At 40.9% G+C, this 24,536-nt stretch overlaps 2 long non-coding RNA genes across 6 annotated transcripts in view; one reads left to right on the top strand and one right to left on the bottom strand.

The window, feature by feature from the left end:
- Positions 1-22,529, bottom strand: part of LOC111774984 (uncharacterized) — a 44,507-nt gene extending 21,978 nt beyond the window's left edge. For 2 of the 5 annotated variants that reach the window (XR_011421639.1, XR_011421642.1), the window contains exons 1-4: positions 22,288-22,529; positions 13,872-14,007; positions 6,613-6,641; positions 5,443-5,503 (exon numbers count right to left, since the gene is read on the bottom strand). This is a non-coding gene — a long non-coding RNA (uncharacterized lncRNA). The remainder of the gene's footprint in view (positions 1-5,442; positions 5,504-6,612; positions 6,642-13,871; positions 14,008-22,287) is intronic. The other 3 variants (XR_002810384.2, XR_011421640.1, XR_011421641.1) reach the window with 2 other exon arrangements.
- LOC138915608 (uncharacterized) overlaps positions 1-24,536 on the top strand; it is a 109,021-nt gene that overhangs the window by 47,833 nt on the left and 36,652 nt on the right. The window lies entirely within an intron of this gene.

Raw genomic sequence — 24,536 nt, 5'->3', positions numbered from 1 at the left:
AGCTTTAAGTCCACATGCATCAATAATCAGTCTCAATGTAAATGGATTGAACTCTCCAATAAAAATACACAGAGTGGCAAAATGGATTAAAGAACAAGATCCAACAATTTGTTGCCTCCAGGAAACACACCTCAGCCCCAAGGACAAACACAGGCTCAGAGTGAAGGGGTGGAGGACAATACTTCAAGCTAATAGCAAGGAAAAAAAAGCAGGTGTTGCAATTCTTATATCAGACCAAGTGGATTTCAAAATAAGACAGGTAAAGAGAGACACAGAGGGACAATATATAATGATCAAAGGGACACTTCATCAAGAAGAAATAATGCTTATAAATATCTGTGCACCCAACATAGGAGCACCAAGGTTCATAAAGCAACTATTTACAGACCTAAAGGAAGATGTTAAAAACAACACAATAATAGTAGGGGACCTCAACACCCCACTTACATCAATGGACAGATAGAAAATCAACAAAGAAATAGTGGAGCTAAAAGAAAAACTAAAACAATTGGACTTAATAGACATATATAGATCACTTCATCCTAAAAAAGAAGAATACACATTCTTCTCAAGTGCGCATGGAACATTCTCAAGGATAGGCCATATGTTAGGAAAGAAGGCAAGCCTCTACAAATTTAAAAAAATTGAAATAATAACAAGCATCTTCTCTGATCATAATGCTATAAGGCCAGAAATTAATTACAAGAAAAAAGCTGAGAAAGGCACAAAGATGTGGAGACTAAACAACACACTACTGAACAAGCAATGGATCATTGAAGAAATTAAAGAAGAAATCAAAAAATACCTGGAAACTAATGAAAATGCTAACATGCCATACCAACTCATATGGGATACAGCAAAAGCTGTATTAAGAGGAAAATTCATTGCAATACAGGCACATCTTAACAAACAAGAAAAATCCCAAGTAAGCAATCTTAAACTACACCTAACTGAACTAGAGAAAGAAGAACAAACAAAGTCCAAAGTCAGCAGAAGAAGAGAAATAATAAAAATCAGAGCAGAAATAAATACTATTGAAACTAAAAAGGTGGTAGAAAGGATCAATGAAACAAAGAACTGGTTCTTTGAGAAGATAAATAAAATTGACAAACCCCTAGCCAGACTTGCAACGAAAAAAAGGGAGAAAGCTCAAATAAACAAAATTAGAAATGAAAGAGGAGAAATAACAACAGACTCTGCAGAAATACAACAGATTATAAGAGAATACTATGAAAAACTCTCTGCTAACAGAATGGATAACCTAGAGGAAATGGATAAATTCTTGGACTCCTACAATCTCCCAAAGCTCACTCAAGAAGAAGCAGACAATTTGAACAGACCAATCACAAGGAAAGAGATTGAAACAGCAATCAAAAACATCCCAAAGAATAAAACCCCAGGACCAGACGGCTTCCCTGGGGAATTCTACCAAACTTTCAGAGAGGATTTAATACCTATCCTTTTCAAGCTATTCCAAAAAATTAGGGAGGATGGAACACTTCCTAACACATTCTATGAGGCCAACATCACGCTGATACCAAAGCCAGACAAGGACGCCACGAAAAAAGAGAACTACAGGCCAATATCACTGATGAACATAGATGCAAGAATTCTAAACAAAATTTTGGCCACCAGAATTCAGCAATTCATCAAAAGGATCATACATCATGATCAAGTGGGATTCATACCAGGGACACAGGGATGGTTCAACATCCGCAAATCAATCAACATGATACACCACACCAACAAACTGAGGAATAAAAACCACACGATCATCTCAATAGATGCAGAGAAAGCATTTGACAAGATCCAACAGCCATTTATGATAAAAACTCTGAATAAAATGGGCATAGAAGGGAACTACCTCAACATAATAAAGGCCATATATGACAAGCCCACAGCCAACATCATACTCAATGGGCAAAAACTGAACACCATCCCCCTGAAAACAGGAACGAGACAAGTCACCACTCTTATTTAACATAGTACTGAAGGTCCTGGCCAGAGCAATCAGGCAAGATAAAGGAATAAAAGGAATCCAAATAGGGAGGGAAGAAGTGAAACTCTTGCTGTTTGCAGACAACATGATCCTATATATAGAAAACCCCAAAGAATCCATTGGAAAACTCTTAGAAGTAATCAACAACTACAGCAAAGTTGCAGGGTATAAAATCAATTTGCATAAATCAGTAGCATTTCTATATTCTAACAACGAACTAACAGAAAAAGAACTCAAGAGCACAATACCATTCACAATCGCAACAAAAAGAATAAAATACCTTGGGGTAAATTTAACTAAGGAAGTGAAGGACCTATATAATGAAAATTACAAGGCCTTTCTGAGAGAATTGGATGACGACATAAGGAGATGGAAAGACATTCCATGTACATGGATTGGAAGAATAAACATAGTTAAAATGTCTGTTCTACCTAAAGCAATCTACAGATTCAACGCTATCCCAATCAGAATTCCAATGACATTCTTTACAGAATTAGAACAAAGAATCTTAAAATTTATATGGGGCAACAAAAGACCCCAAATTGCTAAAGCAATCCTGAGAAAAAAGAACAAAACGGGAGGCATCACAATCCCTGACTTCAAAACTTACTACAAAGCTACAGTAATCAAAACAGCATGGTACTGGTACAAAAACAGGTGCACAGATCAATGGAACAGAATTGAAAGCCCAGAAATAAAACCACACATCTATGGACAGCTTATCTTCGACAAAGGAGCTGAGGGCATACGATGGAGAAAAGAAAGTCTTTTCAACAAATGGTGCTGGGAAAACTGGAAAGCCACATGCAAAAGAATGAAAATTGTCCATTCTTTTTCACCATTCACCAAAATAAACTCATAATGGATCAAAGACCTAAAGGTGAGACCTGAAACCATAAGGCTTCTAGAAGAAAACATAGGCAGTACACTCCTTGACATCAGTATTAAAAGGACCTTTTCGAACACCATGTCTTCTCAGAGAAGGGAAACAATAGAAAGAATAAACAAATGGGACTTCATCAGACTAAAGAGCTTCTTCAAGGCAAATGACAACAGGATTGAAACAAAAAAACAACCCACTAACTGGGAAAAAATATTTGCAAGTCATATATCTGACAAAGGCTTAATATCCATAATATATAAAGAACTCTCACAACTCAACAACAAAAAATCAAACAACCCGATCAAAAAATGGGCTGGAGACATGAACAGACATTTCTCCAAAGAAGATATATGGATGGCCAATAGGCACACAAAAAGATGCTCATCATCACTGATCATCAGGGAAATGCAAATCAAAACTACACTAAGATATCACCTTACACCCATTAGAATGACAAAAATATCTAAATCTAATAGTAACAAATGTTGGAGAGGTTGTGGAGCGAATGGAACCCTCATACACTGCTGGTGGGAATGCAAACTAGTGCAGCCACTATGGAAAACAGTATGGAGATTCCTCAAAAAAATTTAAAATAGAACTACCATGCGATCCAGCCATTCCACTACTGGGTATCTATCCAAAGAGCGTGAAGTCAGCAATTCCAAAAGTCCTATGCACCCCAATGTTCATTGCAGCATTATTTACAATAGCCAAGACATGGAAGCAACCTAAGTGCCCATCAACAGAGGAATGGATAAAGAAGTTGTGGTATATATATACAATGGAATACTACTCAGCTGCAAAAAGAACAAAATCATCCCATTTGCAACAACATGGATGGACCTTGAGGGAATTATGTTAAGTGAAATAAGCCAGTTAGAGAAGGATAATCTCTGTATGACTCCACTCATATGAGGAATTTAAAAATGTGGACAAAGAGAACAAATTAGTGGCTACCAGGGGAAAGGTGGGGTGGGGGGTGGGCACAAAGGGTGAAATGGTGCACCTACAACACGAATGACAAACATTAATGTACAACTGAAATCACACAAGATTGTAACCTATCATTAACTCAATTAAAAAAAAAAGAATAAAGTACTTAGGAATTAACTTAACCAAGGAAGTGAAAGACTTTTACAATGAAAACTACAAAACATTGCTGAAAGAAATTAAAGAAGACAAAAACAAGTGGAAATACATTCCATGTTCATGAATTAGAAGATTTAATATTGTTAAGATGTCAATACTACTCAAAATGATCTACAGATTAAATGCAGTCCCTATCAAAATGTCCCAATGTCTTTTTTGCAGAAATAGAAAACCCCATCCTAATATTCATACGAAATCTCAAGGGACCCTGTGTAGCCAAAACAATTTTTAAAAGAAGAACAATGCTGGAGGACTCACCCTTTGTGATTTTAAAACCTACTACAAAGCTACAGTAATCAAAACAGTGTGGTACTGGCATAAAGACAGACATATAGCTCAGTGGAATAGAATAGAGAGCCCAGAAATGAACTTTCAGTGGGAGAAAGGACAGTCTTTTCAACAAATGGTGATGGGAAAACTGGATATCCACATGCAAAAGAATGAAGTTGGACCCTTATCTAACACCACATACAAAAATTAACTCAAAACAAATCAAAGATTTAAACATAAGAACTAACACTCTTAGGAGAAAACATAGGGCAAACGCTTCATGACATCAGATTTAGCAAAATTTCTTGGATATGACACCAAAGACAGAGGCATAAGAAGGAAAAAATAGACAAATTATACTTCATGAAAAATTTTTAAAATTGTGCATCAAAAGACACTATCAACAGAAAAAAAAAGGCAACCCACAGAATGGAAGAAAATATTTGGAAATTGTATTCTGATAAGAGATTAATATCCAGAACATATAGAGAATGCCTAAAACTCAGCAACAAAAGAACAAACAAGCTGATTCAAAAATGGGCAAAAGATTTAAATAGACTTTTCTCTAAAGAAGATATACAAATAGCCAATAAGCACATGATAAGGTGCTCAACATCATTAAATCATTAGAAAAATGCAAATCAAAACTAAAAGGAGATACCACCTCACACCCATTAGGATAGCTACTATTAAAAAATAAAACAGGAAACAACAAGTGTTGGTGAGGATGTGGCGAAATTGGAAGCCTGTGCACTGTTGATGGGAGTGTAAAATTGTATAGCTACTGTGGAAGACAATATGGTGGTTCTCAAAAAACTGAAAACAGAATCACCATATGATCCAGCAATTCCACTTCTGGGTGTATACCTCAAAGAAATGGAAACAAGTTCTTGAAAAGATATTTGTAAATCTATTTCATAGCAGCATTATTCACAAAAGCTAAGTCGTGGAAAAAATCCAAGTGACCATTGAAAGATAAATGGGTAAACAAAATGTGGTATATACATACAACAGAACATTATTCAGCCTCAAAAAGGAAGGAATTTATGACACATGCTACCATATGGATGAACCTTGAGGACATTATGCTAAGTGAAATAAGCCAATCAGAAAATGACAAATACTATATAATTCCACTTACATGAGGTACCTAGAGCAGACAAATTCATAGAGACAGCAAGTAGAAATGTGGTTGCCAGGGTCTGGGGGAAAGGAAGAAATAGAGAATTATTATTTAACGGGTATAGAGTTTCAGTTTTAAAGATGAAAAGAGTTCTGTAAATGGATGTTGGTGATGGTAGCACAATACTATGAATATATTTAATACCACTGAACTGTACACTTAGAAAGGGGTAAATGGCAAATTTTATGTTATGTGTATTTTACCACAATAAAAAAATCAGAAAAACAAGAGAAAAAAACCCAGAGAGAATAAACAGAAACAAAAAAACATTGATAGAGCTAAATCTAAACATATCATTGCTTACATTAAATATAAATTGTTTAAACACATCAATTTAAAGACAAACATTGTCAGAATGAAAAAAAGAATGACCCAACTATATACTGTCTGTAAGAAATTCATTTCACTATAATGATATTGATTAGTTAAAAGGATAAGATGCAGAAAGACTTACCGTATAAACATTAACCAAAAAGAAAGCTGTATATATTTTTTTTTTTTAAAAAAAGGAAAGCTGTAGTGGCTATATAAGACAAAGTAAACTTCAGAGCAAAGAAAATTACCAGGGATAAAGAGAGAGATGATGTAATGATAACAGTGTCAATTCATTAAGAAGATATAACAATCTTAAATGTGTATGCATCAAACAACAAAACTGCAAAATAAATGAAGCAGACTGATAAAAATGACAGGAGAAATAATCCCCGATTATACTTGGAGATTTCAATAGCCCTCTCTCAGTAATCAGCAGAACTAGCAGACAGACTCAACAGGCAACAAAACTGAACATCAACCAATGAAGCTAACAGACATGTACAGAACGTTCCACCCAACAGTATAACACATTTTCTTTTCAGGTGCATATAGAACATTCACCAACATAGACTATATCCTGGGCCCCAAAACAAACTTTAACACATTACAAATGGTTGAAACTCTAACAACACTTACAAACAAAAAGAGAAAGAGGACACAAATTGCAAATAGAAATGAAAGTAAGGATATCACTACAGACCATGCAGATATTCAAAGGATAATAATAAAATAGTACATACAATTTACACACAAATTCCACAACTTGGATGAAATGAAATAATTCCCTCAAAGCCACAAAGTACTAAAACTTACTGAAGGAGAAATTGATATCATGATGGGTCCTAGAAGAATGAAAAAACATTGAATTTATTGTTAAAAACTTTCCAAAAAATAAATCTCCAGGCCCAGATGGTTTCACTGGGAATTCTACCAAACATTTAAAGAATAAATAGCCCCAATTCTACACAATCTCTTCTAGAAAACAAGAAGAGGAAGGAACATTTCTGATTTTATGAGACCAGCATAACTCTGGGTACCAAAACCAGACAAAAAAGAAAACTACACCCAATGTCTTTCATGAACATAGATGCAAAATTTCTCAGCAAAATATTAGCAAATAAAATCCAGTAATATATATATAAAAAAATACACCATGACCAAGAGGTTTTTGTCCTTGGAATGTAAGGCAGTTTTTCCTTATCATTCACCATATTAACAATTTAAAGAAGAAAAACCACATGATCATATCAATGGATATGGAATAAGCATTTGACAAAATACAACATCCATTCATCCAAAATACATGACAAACTGGGAACAGAAGGAAACTTCTTCAACCTGATAAAGGGCTCTACAAAAAACCTCTAGCTAGCATTATGCTTAATGGTGCAAGATTGAATTCTTTCTCCCCAAGAGTGGAAACAAGGCAGGATGTCCACTCTCATCACTCCTTTTCAACATAGTACTGGATATTTTAGCCAGCACAATAAGATATGAAAAAGAAATAAAAGGCACACTGGTTGGAAAGGAAGAAACAAAACACTCCGTCTTCAAAGATGACATAATTATCTATTTAGAAAATCCCAAGGAATCAACAGACACAAAATCTCCTAGAATGAATATGTGGGTTTAGGAAGGTTACAAAAAACAAAATCAAATACAGAACAATCATACATCAATACACTAGCATGTACAATTGGCAAACAATAACATTTAAAATAGCTCCAATAAATGAAATACTTAGGTATAAATCTAACAAAACACATACAGGATCTGAATGCTGTAAACTACAAAGTGCTGATGATAGAAATCAAAGTCCTAAATAAATGCACAGACATTTTGTGTTTGTGTATTTGAAGTCTCAATATAGAAAATATATCAACTCTTCCCAAACTGATCTATAGAGGTAATGCAACTCCAACAAAAAGCCCAGCAGAATTTTTGTAGATATATAGAAGCTGATTCTAAAATTTGTATGGAAAAACAAAAAAATATGAAATAGCTAAACAATTTTGAGAAGGAAGCATAAAATTGGAGAAGTTGTACTACCTGATTTTAAGACTTACTATACAGTAATGAAGGCAATGTGGTATTGGCAAAGGAATGGATGTATAGATCGACATAACAAAATAGAACATCCAAAAATATACCCACACAGATAGGGCCAAACGACTTTGACAAGTGCACAAAAATAATTCAATGGTGAAAGGATAGTCTTTTCAAAAAATGATGTTGGAACAATTGGATATCTATATGCAAAAAACAAACCTCCTCCTAAACCTCAGAACTTAAACAAAAATTAACTCAAATGAATCATAAATCTAAATGTAATACATAAGAGTATAAAACTTTTAGAAGAAAATCTATGTGACCTTGGATTTGGCAATGAGTCCTTAGATGTGACATCAAAAATGCAATCCTAAAAAAAAAGATGAGTTAGACTTCATCAAAATTAAAAAGAATGTCTGAGAAAGACCCTGGTAAGAGTCTGAAAAGGCAAACTACAGACTGGGAAAGAATATTTGCGAATCACACATCAGACAAAGTCTTGCATCCAGAATATATCAGGAATTCTCAAAACTCAAAAGCAAGAAAACAAACAATTCACTTTTAACGTGAGTAAAAGACATGTACAAACATTTCACAAAAGTGGATATAAGGATGGCAAATAAGCACATGGAAAGATGCTGAACGTCACTAGTCATTATGGAAATGCAAATTATAAAACCACTACGAGAACTACTACACACCTGTTAGAATGTTTTTTAAAAATATATACTGACAGCTCCAGTTGCTGATGAGGATATGAAACAACTAAAACCCTCATACATTCTTGGCAGGAGTGCAAATTGGTACAGCCCCAATGAAAAATGTTTCACAGTTATTCATTAAGTGAAACATATACTCATGACCCAACAATCCCACACCTGCATATCTACCCTAGAGAAATAAAAATGTATGTTCACACAAAAACCTGTACACGAATATTATTTATAGCAGGTATACTTATAATTGCCTCAAGCTGGAAACAAACCAAATGTCCTTCAATGGGGAAAAATCTGTGTTCCATCCATCCATAGACTAGTACTCAGCAATAAAAAGGAATAGATTTTTGATCCATGCAAAAATTTGGATGAATCCCAAAGATATTATGTTGAGTGGAAAAAAAAGAAGTCTCAAAAGGTTACATACTATGTGATTCCATTGACATGACATTCTTGAAAAGACAGAATTTTTAGGATAGAGAATAGATGAGTGGTTCCCAGGGGTTAAAGTTTGTGGGAGGCAGTGACATTAAAAGGATAGACAGTGGAGGGAGTTTTGCGGGTTGACAGAATTGTTTAGTATCCTGACTATAGTAGTAGTATATGAATCTATACGTGTATTAAAATTGATAGAACTCTATAAAAAGTTCTCAAAAAAGGTCAAATTTATTGTATAATAATATAAAAATAATAAAATAAAAATAATAAAAATTAAAAATGTAAAAGTGTGTAATGAAGTCTTCCTCCCAACTCTACGTCCATTCACCCTGTTCCTACTCGCCCACTCTGTCAATGGACAGAGCTATCCATTGTCACTGCTTGCTCATTCATCCTTCTAGAGTTTCTTTGTGTATACGCAAGCAAATATGAATATTATTTTCATTTTCCTCTGCTTTCTCGCAAAAGTGACGCAGTTTACACAGTATTTCTTTTACTTAATATTATACCCTGGGCCTCTCCTCACATCACAGTAAAGGGCTACTCTTTGGCTCCTAAATTCTAGGAGAAGGTTTAGTTGCAGCCTTGGATTTGGTTTAGTTGATGATTTTCACATATTGCATGCAAGATCGTTGAGGAAGAAGGATTTGTTCTCTAGGACTGCACCCAAGAGGCAGGGAGGGTCTATTTACTGAAGTGTTAGCCAGGTACATGGTACACACAGGCCCATTGAGATGTGCCAAGGCTAAGTTACTGCCAGAAATAAATGCTCAGATTCAAACTGCTATTGTCTCAGACCGCCTGGCTTATATGGTAAATATTTGCAGGATAAATGGCTTCATTTTAGTGTGGGTTGGAAGGGAACTCAGGCACCTCCATCCAATTCCTGGGTTCTGGCTGTCTATTCTGTAAAGCCACCAGATACCAGAGGCTGGTGCCTGGACCATTGGCTTAGACAAATCGCTCCCTCCCATGGCCAGGACACCTGAGCTGCCCAACACCCATCCCAGAATCAGTCAAACCAGACAATCCACATCTCCCCGACATACCTCTCCCAGGATGCTTTTTAATTCCAGTGTTTGACCTTCACTGACCCTCTGCTCCTTCTAAGACTTGTAAAATGTTTCCTTTATCACATTCTCCAGAAAGTTGCCCATGTATTTGAAAAATAATACAAATTTTTGGTTAACATGAACTCTTGATCAAGCCTAGATATGATTGCTACTGTTCTCAGCACACTCCTTCAATGTGGGTGGAGGATCTGAATTCTAGATTCTAGATTCTAGACTGATTACTCCATTTTAGATCTAGAGAAACTGAGGCCCCATAACTTAGTAGTGTGCAGAGGGAGGAGACAGTGTGGTATAGTGAGAAGATGGAAAGAGTACAGCTTTTGGGGTCAGATATTCAAGATCTGGGGTCAAATTCTACCTCTGCTACTTACTAGCTGTGTGACTTTGGCAAGCCACTTAGGTTTTCTTAGCTTAGTTTCCTCATCCATAAAATTCATGAGGTAGTTGTAGGGATGGAGAGACAAGATATATAAAACACATGGCTTGGTGCTTGGCACATTGCTCATGTTAAAAAAAAAAAAGCAGATATTACTTTTTTGTGTCTTTGGACACAGGAATTTCTACCAATCTCTTCAAGCCATGAGATGGCATGGTGAAATGTAGCGGTCAAGCATGCCAGACTGTCTGGGTTCAGTTGTGGGTCCATAATGGCGTAACTTTGGGCAAACAATCTCTCTTGGCCTCAGTTTTCTTATCCGTGAAAATTGGCATGAAAATAGTACCTACCTTACAGAGTTGTGACAATTCAATAAGATGATGAAGCGTAGTGACTGCCATATACAAAGTGTTCAATAGATATGATCAGGAATGCAAGATGATAAGCCAGACCACAAGCTTCTGTCAATGTCATGTCTGCTGATATCCCATTGGCCAAAACAAGTCATGCAGAAAGTATACTCTGCCCCCAGCTGGAGGAAATGCGCCTTGCATAGAAAAGGGTATAAATATATAATCCCATTACAGGGGAGAGAAGATTGGGAGCAATAATCCAATTTACCACAGGTGCCTGGGACTTTGACACTGGCTGGGGCAAAGAAGTGGCATTGATCTGGTTCAGACACATAACCTCATAAACAGCAATAATAAAAAAGTAATAATAACACCTGCCATTTATGGAGCACCAACTATGGTGGGAGGGGCCATTCTCAGAAAATAGGAATATGAGCTGGGCGGACAACTCAATGAATTTTCTTCCTTTCATTTCTGACTCTCTCTATGTCTCTCCCCTCATATAATGCTGTAACTCATGGTGTAGGCTGTCCCATTTCAAGAAGTTAATAATAAAGATGAAATAATAGCAACAATGACAAAAGTAAGAGTAATAATATTTAAGTAATTTATGTAATAATGTGTCAGGCACTTCATGCATATTATTTCATTTAATCCTCATAATAACCCCATGGTGTAGGTGTTATTTATCTTATATTGTAGATGAGGACGCTAAGGCTTTGAGACCAAGTGGCTTTACCAAAGTCACACAGCTGGTAGGGAGCAGAGCTAGAATCTGAACTGTTTGAGTTCAAAATCTGTGTTCTTATTATTTCACTCTTCCTCTTCTCTGTGCACCACACAAAGTTCCACATGCCTCTGTTCTCCAGATCTAGAATGGAGCAAATGTTCTAGACCCTCTGCCTACACTAGGGGAGTATAGAAATAGTAGTATGCCTATCGGTACTCATGTTACAGAAAACTGTATTTCTCAAATTCATGAAGGATATTCTGAGCTAAGAGTTGAATAGAAAGCCCACCAGGGAGATGTGTGTCCAGGAGCTGAAGTCTGTCTTGTCTCACAGGGAAAGGTGGAGGGGGGTAGGGAGCTGTGGTGTCTGGCCTGATGGAATTCCTGGGCTTACTCAGCTGATGGCTGAGGCGCCAGGCTCTGGACCTTGGAGGCTGCCCAGAAGAGCCCTCTGTATTAGTTTCCTAGGGCTGCCTTAACAGAGTACCACAAACTGGGTTTAAAATGTCAGAATTTTTTTCTCTCACAATTTTGGAGCCTAGAAGTCTGAAGTCAAGGAGTCAGTAGGGTCATGCTCTCTCTGAGACTGGGTAGAATCTTTCCTTGCTGCTTGCTAGCTTCTAGGGGTAGCTGGCAATCTTTGGTATTCCTTGGCTTGCGGCTGCATCACTTCAGTCCCTGCCCTGTCTTTACATGGTGTTCCTCCCTGTGTGGGTGCCTGTGTCTAAACTTCCTTCTTCTTATAAGGACACCAGCCACACTGAAGTAAGGGCCTACCCTCACTCAGTATGACCTAACCTTAACTTGAACATCAGCAAACACCCTCTTTCCAAATCAGGTCACATTCACAGGTACTAGGGGTTAGGACTTCAACATGTCTTTTTGGGGGACACAATTAAATCCACAACACCCAACATGACCTAGGACTTGGGTGGGGTAAACATATCACCTCACGTGGCCTTGGAGCCCTCAGTGCAGCTGAGACAGGGTTCTTCCAGGTGGCCCTCAGACAGATTAAAAAGCATGCTCCAGAGAGGTCAAGCTATAAGTTCCATTCTCCTGCAGGTGTGGGACCATCCCTTGCTTTGCGACTGAAGACTTGCCAGGTCCTAGAAACATCTGGGAAGTATTTTTGTTGAGGATAATTGAACATTTGAGGAAAATATTAGTGTGACATTCCTGCCTGGTGGCTCCTCCCTGATGCACTGCTCTTGCACTGCCTCCCACCACACTTGTGGTCTGGTGGCCTAGAGAGAGTATGGGCTCTTGAGGGAAAGCCCAGCTCCATCTCTCACTGTTTAACCTTAGGAGTATTATTTCACCTCTTGGAGCCTCATTATTCCTCATCTGTCAAAATGAGGCTGTCAATACTCAGAGTTGTAAAAATGAAATGGTGTAATGTACAGGAAAGTATGCATAGTAAGTGTTCATGCCTTCCCTTCCCTGTCCTTACTAGGTGGGATCAGAAGGATGGATATGCCAGTTATCACTTCACCAGTTCAATTCACAAATGTTTATTCAGCATTTACTACATACCTGACTTTGTGCCAGGCCCTGGGGATACAACAAATAATAAGATCAATTCTTGTCCTGTGAGAACACACAACCAAGTAATATTATAGTAAGTATTAAGTGCCTACTCTATGAAATATTGACCACATATAACACTCCTAATTTTTACAACATTCTGTATGGTCTTAGCATCCCCTTCTTGCAGGTTAGGGAACTGAGGCTCAGATGGAAGAAAACAGTCAAAGATCATGCATCTGGGATTTAAACCAGCCTGACTGAACCCAAAGACCTTGTCTCCTGATGGATATTGCAATTTTAAAACCAAATCTAAGAGAACAAGATTATTTTTGGCCTGGCTCTAAAACCTTGCCCAAAGGAGAGCTGGTTCCAAGAACAAGAGAGGTGGTGTCAGCATTTCTGGATGGTGTGTGGCTCCCCAAGACCAGCTTGGAAGGACGGTGCATTTTTGAGCTCACATTCTGGCATGTCTTCTTGGTTTTATTCCTACTCCTACTCTGCATGATATATGTTTGATGAGTAGCTGTGAGATGATCAACTTTACCTTTGGAGCTGCCCTTCTGTTCTCCTTAGCATATTTCAATTTCTCAGACACAAAATGAGCCAGTTCTGATTAAGAGGCCCAGTCATTTCATTATACAAGACTCTGAAGCTTGGGGTCAGTGTTAAAGCCAGTGTTCTTTAAAGACACACACACACGCACACTCATACACACATAAACTGCAGGTCAGGAGGTCTGTGGATTCAGAAGATATTTTAACAGGCCTCTCTAGTTCTTAAAAGAATGAAACTTCCAGGTGCACTGACCTGAGAATGCAGAAGCCACTTTGGCCTCTGCCCAACGCTGAAGACCTGGGAGGCCTAGGGGTCCTGGGGGCTAGTGGTGTTAGGGACGATCTTGATAGGCCATGGGAACAAACAGGATCTGTTGCTCCTTCTTAATCTGTAAAAAAATCAAAATCTCAGTTTTGATTTTTGGCTGCTGACAGCTTTCAAGCCCCATCGCTCCCTCCTCCCGTTTGCCCCCCATCTGGGCAAGCTGACGAGAACACCCAGGTGCACCCTCCTTTAGCCCCTGTGGGAAGTTCAAGCCACACAAGCTCTTGCTCACAGGTGGAAGCCCTCACCCCAGCCCCGCGCCCCAACCACCACAAAATCCCAAGACATTTTCAGATCTGCTTGGGAGCCTATCTGCTCTCCCTAGAAAGCCTCATTATGTAAGTTATAACCATTTTAATACCCTCTTGGTGCATGTGTGGTGTCATCAGTCTTGACATCTGAACAAATTTTGAGTGAAGGTACAGCCTATCCAAATGGAGTGACAGCCTCTTTTGTTTTAGCTCCAAGGCCTGTGCTGCTCTAATATGTCTGGAATTACTTCTGATTCCTTCATTGGGCTCCTCCTCCCTGTGGGGGAATTCCTAGTGCAGGACAGGCCCTCACCAAAATTGTTCGGTACATGAAGTTTCTTTTCTGGGGTCCCAAGCCTGCCCTTTGGCTTTTTCCCTTCAGGACATTCCTCTCATATCCATCAGCTACTAAGGCCCCTAGCCTTCTAACCCACCTTCACACTCTCCCTTCCACACCCTTAATCAAAAGGCAGTGGGGAAAGGATCTGAATAACTCCATCCCACCAAGTCTTGAATGACTTGCGAATTTTAATACATTACTCTTGTGGGGAGGAGACCCTCAATAGTTTTAGTAAAAGGACTCACTTGCTAATGGTGGAACTTAAGGCATCAGCAACAGGATAGGTTTCTATGTAGTTAGGGTCCTCACTTCCAAACATCCCCTTCAACACTTCAGCTAAAATTCCACAGTTAGGGCTTTGCTCCTTTGGTTCAAAGCTTCATTCTTCTGCTAAGGCAACTCCTCCTCCTGTGTACACAATTATCATGTCCTTTCCTGAGGGTAGCATTTTAATTGTTTTTTTTTTTTTTTTTTTTTTTTGAGGAACATTAGCCCTGAGCTAACTACTGCCAGTCCTCCTCTTTTTGCTGAGGAAGCCTGGCATCCGTGCCCATCTTCCTCTACTTTATACGTGGGATGCCTAGCACAGCATGGCGTGCCAAGTGCTGCCATGTCCGCACCTGGGATCTGAACTGGCGAACCCCTGGCCGCTGAGAAGCGGAACATGTGAACTTAACTGCTGCACCACCAGGCCGGCCCCCCTGAGGGTAGCATTTTAGGGGGAAGGGATGGAAACCAGAAGGATGTTTAGAAGTCAAGAAGGCAGGAAGTAAATGGAAACTTTTATGGGGGGAAAGGTTAAAGGGACCAGCAAGAATGCTCAGAGGCCTGGAAATTCTGGAATGGCCTGATTTCCAGGCACCTCAGATATGCCCAGTTACACAAAGCACAAAAGGAGTTTGACCTAGAGAAGGTTAGCGCTGCCAGTGACCTCAGAGGCTACCAGCCCAGCCTCACACTTTCACAGATGAGGAAACCAGTGTTCAGAGAAGTTCCCTACCCAAGGGACTGAACTAGCACCAGACCAGGAATAGAAATCAGATCTCCTGTCCCCGAGATGTCACCATCAGTAGTGAGATGCATCACAATTAGTCTGTTACAAACAATCAAGCATGGCTTTCGTGAGTGAATTCGTTTTCTAACACGTTGCTGGAGCTCACCCGTGTTCTAATATGCTTTTGCAAATGCGGAAAAAATAGGTATACCACTCCCTGGAATTGGCCTAGCCCTGGACATGTCCATGGACGTGTGGTGTGCATATGAACATTGCCATGTGTTTAGGGGGTGTGTAGGTGTGTGTGACAGCAGATACAGAGTGGGAACCTGTGTGCTACCATGTTCACATATCAAAGAATGGGGTCCCTTTGTATCCCTATCATGGACAGCTTCTCCTTCAAACCTCTGCAATTATAAACACAGGTTGAGCGTTCCTCTTTCCTGTCAACCATAAAGAAAGGTATGGGAGCTCAGGGTCCCCACTTGGTGTGGGGGAACAGTAGGGACTCTTTAAGGGAGAAGTCCTGCCCTTTCCAAATCAATCACGTTCAGAGGAATCCCATGGCAGTGAGCAGCGGCCTCAACCCCAAGCCAGAGCAGCAAAGGAAAACAGGCTTTAGCCCTTTTAGGTTTCTTTCTCAGTAACCTGATGTAGTCCCTGCCTCTTTTAGGACCTAACATATTGCTTCTTGTAAGACTCAGGCAGCATTTCCAAGTTAAACAAGGGCAAGAGGGCACTGTTCTCCCCACTGTTGTCTTCCTGTTATTCTGACCCCTGCAGAGAGTCCTGGGGCCATGGCCGGAGCTGTCAATGACATAGTGCAGATGTGAGTGATGGAGTCAAAGAAAGCCGGTAACCAAAGGGTACAGTCCACTGCTTCTGAAAAAGAATCAGCAGGGAAGTACATACATACATGTGTATATATGTGTTTGCTTTTCCTATGAAAACTTCAATTAGTAACAAAATTGCAAGTGAGCATAATCCTCGAGCATTAAAGACAGCCCGAGTGCTACAGCTGGATTTTTCAAGTCAATCAGCTTGCTTCGTCAATGTGGTTCCCATTAGCCAGAGAGCTGCCCAGAAAGGCTGTCTTGTTTCACCTGCGTCCTCTGAGAGAGACCTATAGTTGCCTTGTTGCCATGGGAATCACTAAAGAGATGGCTGTTCATAGTCTGAGTCCAGGCAGCCCAGAGAAGGAGGAAGATTACCCCCTCCAGCTCTGAGTGCCTGGAGATGTGAAACCTGGATCATGATGGCCATTCAATAGCCAAGCTTGCTGTGTAAGTCCAGAGCTACAGAATAGCTGTTAACTCTTACTGTGAAGTTCAGCAGGAATAAATAAGATTTCTAAGCGTTTCCCATCCTTGTCAGCTTCCCCTTGTCAGTCTTCCTATTGCTCCTGGGGCCCCTAACCAGAGAAAGCAGAGTGGAAGGGGGAGCTATCCAAAGATGACTTCTGCCCCTCTCACTCCATCCCACTCACTCTTATCCAACTCTCAATGGGATTCTAAAGCATGGATAAGTGAGTTGGGGTAAACTTTTTTTTTTTTAACTTTGGCAACTGCCACCTTCTTCTTATTCAAATTTAGCTGAAGTTTATTGAGTGCCTATTACATGCTAGGCACTGTGCTTAATGCTTTCACATTTATAATCTCACACAATCCTTATGACAACTCTGCAAGGGAGGATTAATATCCCCATTTTATAGATGGAAGGATTCTGAGATCAGATGGGGACCTGATCACAGAAGTCTTGAAGGCTAGAAAATAAAAGTGGAGTGCCATCAAGCCTCTGGGGACAAATAAACTTGGCTCCAGCCTCAGCTTTGTCTTTTACTGGTTGTGTGACATGAGCACATTACTCAACTTCTGAGCCTCAGTGCCCTAAGCGGCAAAACAAGGATTAGCTTATGGGGCTATGAGGAATAAATGAAAAATGCATGTGTAGTTGGCACATTGTCTAGCACACAGGCACTCAATAAATTAGGTGATGATAATTCTTGGAAAGATAGATCTAGTAGATGAGTGCAGGGAAAAATTGAGGAGGGAGATATTGGAGATGGGGAGTAGAGATGGGAGGCTATGGGTTTTATCTAACATTTTCAACAGGAGTGAGTGTGGGGAGGATGGCTAGCAGGGATGGACAAATCTATCAGTAAAAAAGAATAGAAAGTCCAGAAATAGATCCAACATAAATTGGACTTTAGTTAATGATAGAGGAAACATTATAAACTAGTGGAGAAATTATGAGTCATTCAAGAATATGTTAGGACAACTGGCTTCCTATATGGAAAAAAAGTTACATTAGATCCCTACCTCACACCACATCCAAAATAAACTTCAGATGGCTTGAGACCTAAATCTTGAGAGAAAGTTTTTATGACATGGAGATAAGGAAGAATTTATTTTATAAGACATGAAAATTATAAATCAAAAAGGAAAATGTCAAAATTAAAAACTGAAAAAATAAAGTAAAAGCCAAATCATAAAGAAGGATTAATATTTGAAATACATAAAGAAGTTCTTACCATCAACAAAATGAAAAGACAACCTAACAATTGGGAGAAGATATTTGCAAACCACATATCAGATAAGGGGTTAGTATCCAAAATATACAAAGAACTAATACAGCTCAACAACAAAAGAACCAACAATCCAATTAGAAAATGGGAAAAAGATCTGAACAGACATTTCTCCAAAAAAGATACAAGGATGGCCAACAGGCACATGAAAAGATGCTCCACATCATTAGCTATGAGGGAAATGCAAATCAAAACTACAAGGAGGTATCACCTCACTCTGGTCAGAATGGCTATAATTAACAAGACAGGAAACAATAAATGTTGGAGAGGATGTGGAGAGAAGGGAACCCTTGTTCACTGCTGGTGGGATTGAAGACTGGTGCAACCACTATGGAGAGCAGTATGGAGTATCCTCAGAAAATTAAGGATAGATCTACCATATGATCCAGCTATCCCACTGCTGGGTATTTATCCAAAGAGCTTGAAAACATAAAGGCATAAAGATACTTGTACCCCTATGTTCATTGCAGCGTTATACACAATAGCCAAGACTTGGAATCAACCTAGGTGCCATCAAGGGACAAATGGATAAAGAAGATGTGGTATCTATACACGATGGACTACTACACAGCCATAAGAAATGATGAAATCCGGCCATTTGTGACAACATGGATGGACCTTGAGGGTATTATGCTGAGTGAAATAAGCCAGAGGGAAAAAGTCAAATACCATATGATCTCACTCATAAGTAAAGGATAAAAATGATGACAAACAAACACATAGCATTGGAGATTGGATTGGTGGTTACCACAGGGGAAGCGGGGAGGAGGGTGGGCAAAAGGGGTGATTAAGCTCACATGTGAGGGGATGCACTATAATTAGTTTTTGGGTTGTAAACATGATGTAATCTACACAGAATTCGAAATATATTATGATGTACATCCGAAAATAAACAAATAAAAAAACTGAAATACGGATTCGGCCTGAGAAGAGTGGTACACAGAGGTGGCACAGAGCCTAGAGCAGCGAGAGGTAGTTCTTGTCTCAGGAACAGTGGACGTCACCCCCAAAAAAGTGACGTTTCACTGGAGGATGAGTGAGAGCTAATTGGAGAAAGGGCAGAGGGAACAGTGGTTGAAGTTTCAGAGTCGAGAGGGAGAGGGGTGAATCTGAAGGACTGAACAAGTCGAGGGTGGGTACAAGAGACAGCGGGCACTGAGGTGAGTCCGTGGCTGCAGGGGCAGACAGGAGCCCAAGTACGGAAGGTCATGTTAAGGATTCGGCCCTTATCCCAAGAGCGGTGAGAAGCCGTTGGGGATTTAAGCAAGATGGTGACAGGTTTTAAAAGGTCACTCTGCATGTCGTATGAAGAATGAAATGGAAAGGGACAAGCATGGCTTCTAGGAGATCTGCTAGTGGTAATAAGCCAGGCGAGAGGCAATGGGGGTTTAGGCGAGGGGGTGGGGGTGGCAGTGGGGACGCAGAGGAAGGTTTGGATGTAGAATCCGCAGGACTTGATCATCGGGTGGGTCCAGGAGATGAAGGAGTCAAGGATGACTGCACCGGTTCCGACTTGAATGACGGGGTAGGTGAAATTGCCACGGACCAAAACAGGAAACCCTCCCAAGGAAGCAGGTTTAGGCGACAGAAGCCACGTTGAGTTTGGAGTGATTGTAGAATGCTGAGAGGAGATATTCTCTGGGTTCAGAGAAAGAGATCTGGGCCAGGGATACATGCATGTTGTGGGGACTGAAGCCAGGAGAGGCAATGAGAGCATCCAGGGACAGGAAGAAGAGAGGTGGGCCTAGGACACAGCTCCGAGGGGTGAGCAGAGGAGGAAGAGTTAGAGGATAGCCAGAAACCCAGGAGACCAAGGAGTTAGAAATCCAAAAAGCGAGGGTGGATCTCAATTAAATGCATTTAATTAAATGTCTAATATTCCACTTTAAAAAAATAAAAGTTCTTTAAGTCAATTTCTAACAAGGACAAGGAGCCCAACAATAAGCAAATGAGTAAAGACTATAAACCAACAATTTACACAATAACCCTGAATATTCAATATACATATGAAAAGCTGCCTGGACCTCACCAGTAAACAGGGGTATTCAATTTAAACAAGGAAATTCAATTTCATGTTTTCAGTTTGGTAAAAATGGAAAACTACGACAATATAAAATATTAGTGAAAATGCAGAGAAACAGGAATTCAGCAGTTAGGTAAAATCATTTTGTAGAACAATTTTGGCAAACTCAAATAAAATTGCAACTACGCATACCCAATGACCGATCACTTCACTTCTAGGATATATCCTGGAGAAACTTTTATACATGTTTTATAGACATTGCTTATAGAAACAAAAAAATTTGAAAACCACCAAATGCCCACCAGTGACAGGATGGATAAAATGAATAAACTGTGGGGCATTCATTTGATGGAATACTGTCCAGCAGCTAGAATACACGGATCCTATCTATATGCAGCAATAGTGCTCAGTCTAGATAAAACAATGCTGAGTGATAAAAGCAAGTTGCAGGATATTATGTATATGGGTGATACCATTTCTCATACAAGTTTAAAAGCATGGAACAATGTTATATGCTGTTTATCAATACATGAATGTATAGAGAAAATGTAAAGACAAGGATTGGGGACACATGGAGTTCATCATAATGGTGGCTGTGGGAAGGGAAGGAGAGGAACAGGTTTGGTGTGAGGACCTGGGGTATTTTAACTCTGTAATGTTTTATTTCTTTTCAAAAAGAACTGAAATGTACTTTTAAAAGTAAGCATTTGTTCATTTTGAGTTTCAGACACATGGATTCTTTCAGGGGTTTTTTTTTCCTTAAAGATAAGCAGATCTGGGATCACTCTGCCTCACTCTCTTCTTCCAGGACCTGGCTCTCCCACACTTCTTTTCATCAAGGGGTAAAAGTCAGGAGTCCCATCATTTATGGGACAAACTTCTTGCTGCTATTGGGGGACCTTTTTATCTTGTCTCTGAGAGAGTGCCTTTTCTTCTCATGGCTCATGGCTTTATCAAGGAATTTAACCTGTCTAGAGTTCTCCTAGAATTTCTAGTAGGTGTGATATTAAAAGCAAAGCATCCATTCTAGTGATATTCGTGGGAAAATTATAGAATTTTAAAAGGGCAGTGAGCCAAACTCTGAAATAAAAACTCTAGAGGACTATTGCAGCAGGATGGTCACAACAGGAAACAGAATTCACCCCTGATGGCTTGGCGGCTACTACAGAAGTGTGGGCAGGTTTATGGGAACACACAGGGATGGTGAAGTACCAGGGATCAGCAATAGTGGGAACTCATTACCACCCTAAGTCTAAGGGGAGGAGGAGAAGGAACAGTGTAACGGTGGCCCAGAGGGGCCGCCTGGTGGAAGCTAGAGTTGTGGAGGGCCTCACTTAAGCAGAAGACAGTACCAAAGCAGAGAGAGGATAGAAAATAGGTGAGAAGATATGCCCTGACCTATCTTTCCTCCCAACCTCTACCCTCCTCTTGTTTCCTCCCGTTGGCTAAACCTGACCGGAAGCTAGTGACAAGGGATTCTAGGAGATGTAGTCCACAGGGGGTCAGTCCCTCAGGGCTCACAGTAGGGGAAAGCTGACATTGGGGTGGGAGCAAATGGTGACTAACCAGCCTAAGAGCTAAAAGAATCCCAGTCGTGGAGTTAGTGAATGATAGTCACACAGTTTAGTTTAGAAGAACAGAAAAAGAGACATGGGCCATGCTGCCTGTGGAGAGAGGTCGCTGGTAAAGAAGTGGAAAACAGAGAGGAAGCAGGAATGGGGCTTGGGATTTGGGCTCTTGCCAAGCCTCTGGGGAAAGGCTGACTGGTCTCACTAGTCCCAGTGTGAGAGGCAGAAGGAGAGGGCAGCGGCTTTAAGGTGGGACCAGAGGGAGTTGGCAGCCAGTGGCTATAAAGCCCCATCTGTTTCCTACAAGTGGGAAATCGGAGGTAGCCGTGGTTGCTGAGTATGCAGATATGGAAGGAAGCAGGCAGCTGATGTAATGCAGGTGAGCGGGAGGGAGAAGAGCCTTGTGTAAGACCCAGTGTCTGCAAGTAGGAACCGCCAAGACTGCCCTGCAGCCCGAAGCTGTCTGGGGCCTCATGGGAAACAGTGCTCGTCCCACTAACCAGGCTCCAGGTAGGCTGGAGATACCTTCAGGAGCCCCATGCTGGTTGCCTCCCCCAGCAGCCCTGCAGCAAAGCGACACTCACCAGTTCATTAAGAAGATTTCTCTCTGCTTTGGGCTTCTCAGCTGAGGTCTGTTTGGTTTGACTGAGACCCAGAGAGAAGAGGGCTAGATGGCAGCTCAGGCCAGGGCCACATCCGGGCCTTTTTGAGCAGGGAGACACAGAACTTCAGCCTCCTATTTCTGGGAGGGGTGACTCTTAGCCTCCTTGGGGACCCCAAATCCTAACCATGCAGCACCATAGTTATCCATCCACAGACTACATACTTCTTGAGGACTAGAGCTGAAATTTGGCTTTTAAAAAATTTTCATTCCCACAGCACATATTTGGCACTCAGTGATTGTTGAATTTAACCTGGTCCAGCCCCTTCCTTTCAGAGACAAGGAAACAAAGGCCCAAGGAAGGCAAGCATATTCCCTAGGGGAACACAGTGAGGACAGAGCCTGTACTGGAATTCAGCCCCATGCCTTGTCCACTGCTCTTTCTGCTATAGCAGCATGACTGTCCTCATCGTTCTGCTAAGCGACTTCCTAGGGGAGCTTTCCCATCAGGTGAAGGACATAGCACTTTGCCCCTCAGGTTTCCTGACTGCTGCTTCCCCACCAAATACAGATGGGCTCTTCCTGGCATAGAGCTGGGTGCCACAGAAAACTCTAGACTCAGTTTTTTATAGGAAAATGTGGGCTGCCAAGTCGGGCTCCCTGGGGGACATTCTAGCTGCATGACTCATGGGGTATTCAGAGATCCTGCTCCATTTAAGGGTGATCTATTTACAAGCATGTGTAGGTTTTTAGAATTTTACAGTGGTTTGTAGGGCGGGTGGAGTATATATTGAGAATGCATGGGCCTTCCCTGGACCGTAAATAAAATCGTGTGTGTGTTTGTGTGTGAAAGAGAGAGCCACTGATTATGATTGTGTAGGAGCTTTCTAGAAACAGATAGCTAACTCTTTTCAGATCTGAAAGGATTTTCTGCAAATTAGAGCTGCAGAGTATCCTTCTTGGTTGCTGAGGTGCCCGGCTGAGGGAGCAGACACAGAGAAGAGATGCAGTTAAGGAAGTGAAGGGAGCAGCATCTCCCGTAAGCCCTGGAATTAGCCAAGATTCCGTGATAGTAATTTAAGTGGAAACATCACACTCTTTTTCCTCATTAGCCCAATTTCTAAAACTGCACAGCAGGATACTGTGGGAGGCAAAAGGGATTGATGCTCCCCTCCTGTAAGGAACCTTTGCCCTAGATCTGGGAAGGGATGGACATCATTCCAGCAGCCCACCTGGGGAATCAGCTAGATGCCCAGAGATTTTGCTGGATGGATGTAGACTTGACCTCAGAGAAAGGTTCTCCAAAGTGTCCCCCCCATCACCCTGGATCCACTAAAGGATAGTGGGTCTGTCTTGACTTCTGGGGAGGGGAGCTTTGCCAACTAGGATGATGGAGGAGGGGCCAGCAGGGCTGTCACAGCCATTCTGTTTCAGCGTAGAAAGGGGGTGTGCAAACAGCGGCACCACCGGCCACCTAGTTGCTCCAAAAATACCCTTGGAGCCATTCTTGAGCCATCTCTCTCCCCTACCCCCACCTCCATTCATCTGTCAACAATTCCTGTCAGTGCTCCAATGAAGATCCCAAACCTGTGCATTTGCCCCCATCCTCCTACTGACCTACCTCATCCAAGTTCAATTCAGTGTTCTTCCAAAAGGGGCCTGTTGACTGCTAAAGGGGCTTTTAATTCCTATTAAACCACCCTTCTTCCCTCTCTTCTAAGTACATCTCTTCCTGGGTCAACCTACCTTCAAACACCCTGTGGGAAAGAATGCTTTTGTACAAGCCTCCCCAGAGGGACATTCGCTACCTGGAATCCAATCTAACTGGCTCCACTAAGGAGCTAGTGCAGCATCTGCAAAGCCAGCTCCAGTTTAGAGAGGACTTGGGCTGGCAGCAGGGACTAAGCTGAGATCACCCAAGCTGGCTTGGGTTCAAAACAGTCTATTGCCTGAGCTGAGAAGAGCAGAACTCGCCTACGGCTCCCTTGTCCTGAAACCGCAGGGCCACATTCTGAAAGCCTGTTCCCACAGCTCACTCCAGCTTGATGAGACCAGCAAAACCACTTCATTTCTAGGTCCCTTCTAAAAGCCAGCATGCCAGGGGTCAAAACATCCAGTGAGTCCCAATGAGATATACACCATTTACACAAGATATCCTGCTTTGCTGTTCATCATTGTCAACACAGGAGGGGAGCTGGAGGTAGGCATTTTAAACTCATGACTTTAAGGTAA

This window comes from Equus caballus, chromosome 9, assembly GCF_041296265.1.
Source record: "Equus caballus isolate H_3958 breed thoroughbred chromosome 9, TB-T2T, whole genome shotgun sequence".
Taxonomy (NCBI): domain Eukaryota; kingdom Metazoa; phylum Chordata; class Mammalia; order Perissodactyla; family Equidae; genus Equus; species Equus caballus.
Note: the sequence above shows the minus strand (reverse complement) of the source record. Positions and strands in the feature narration are given on the sequence as shown.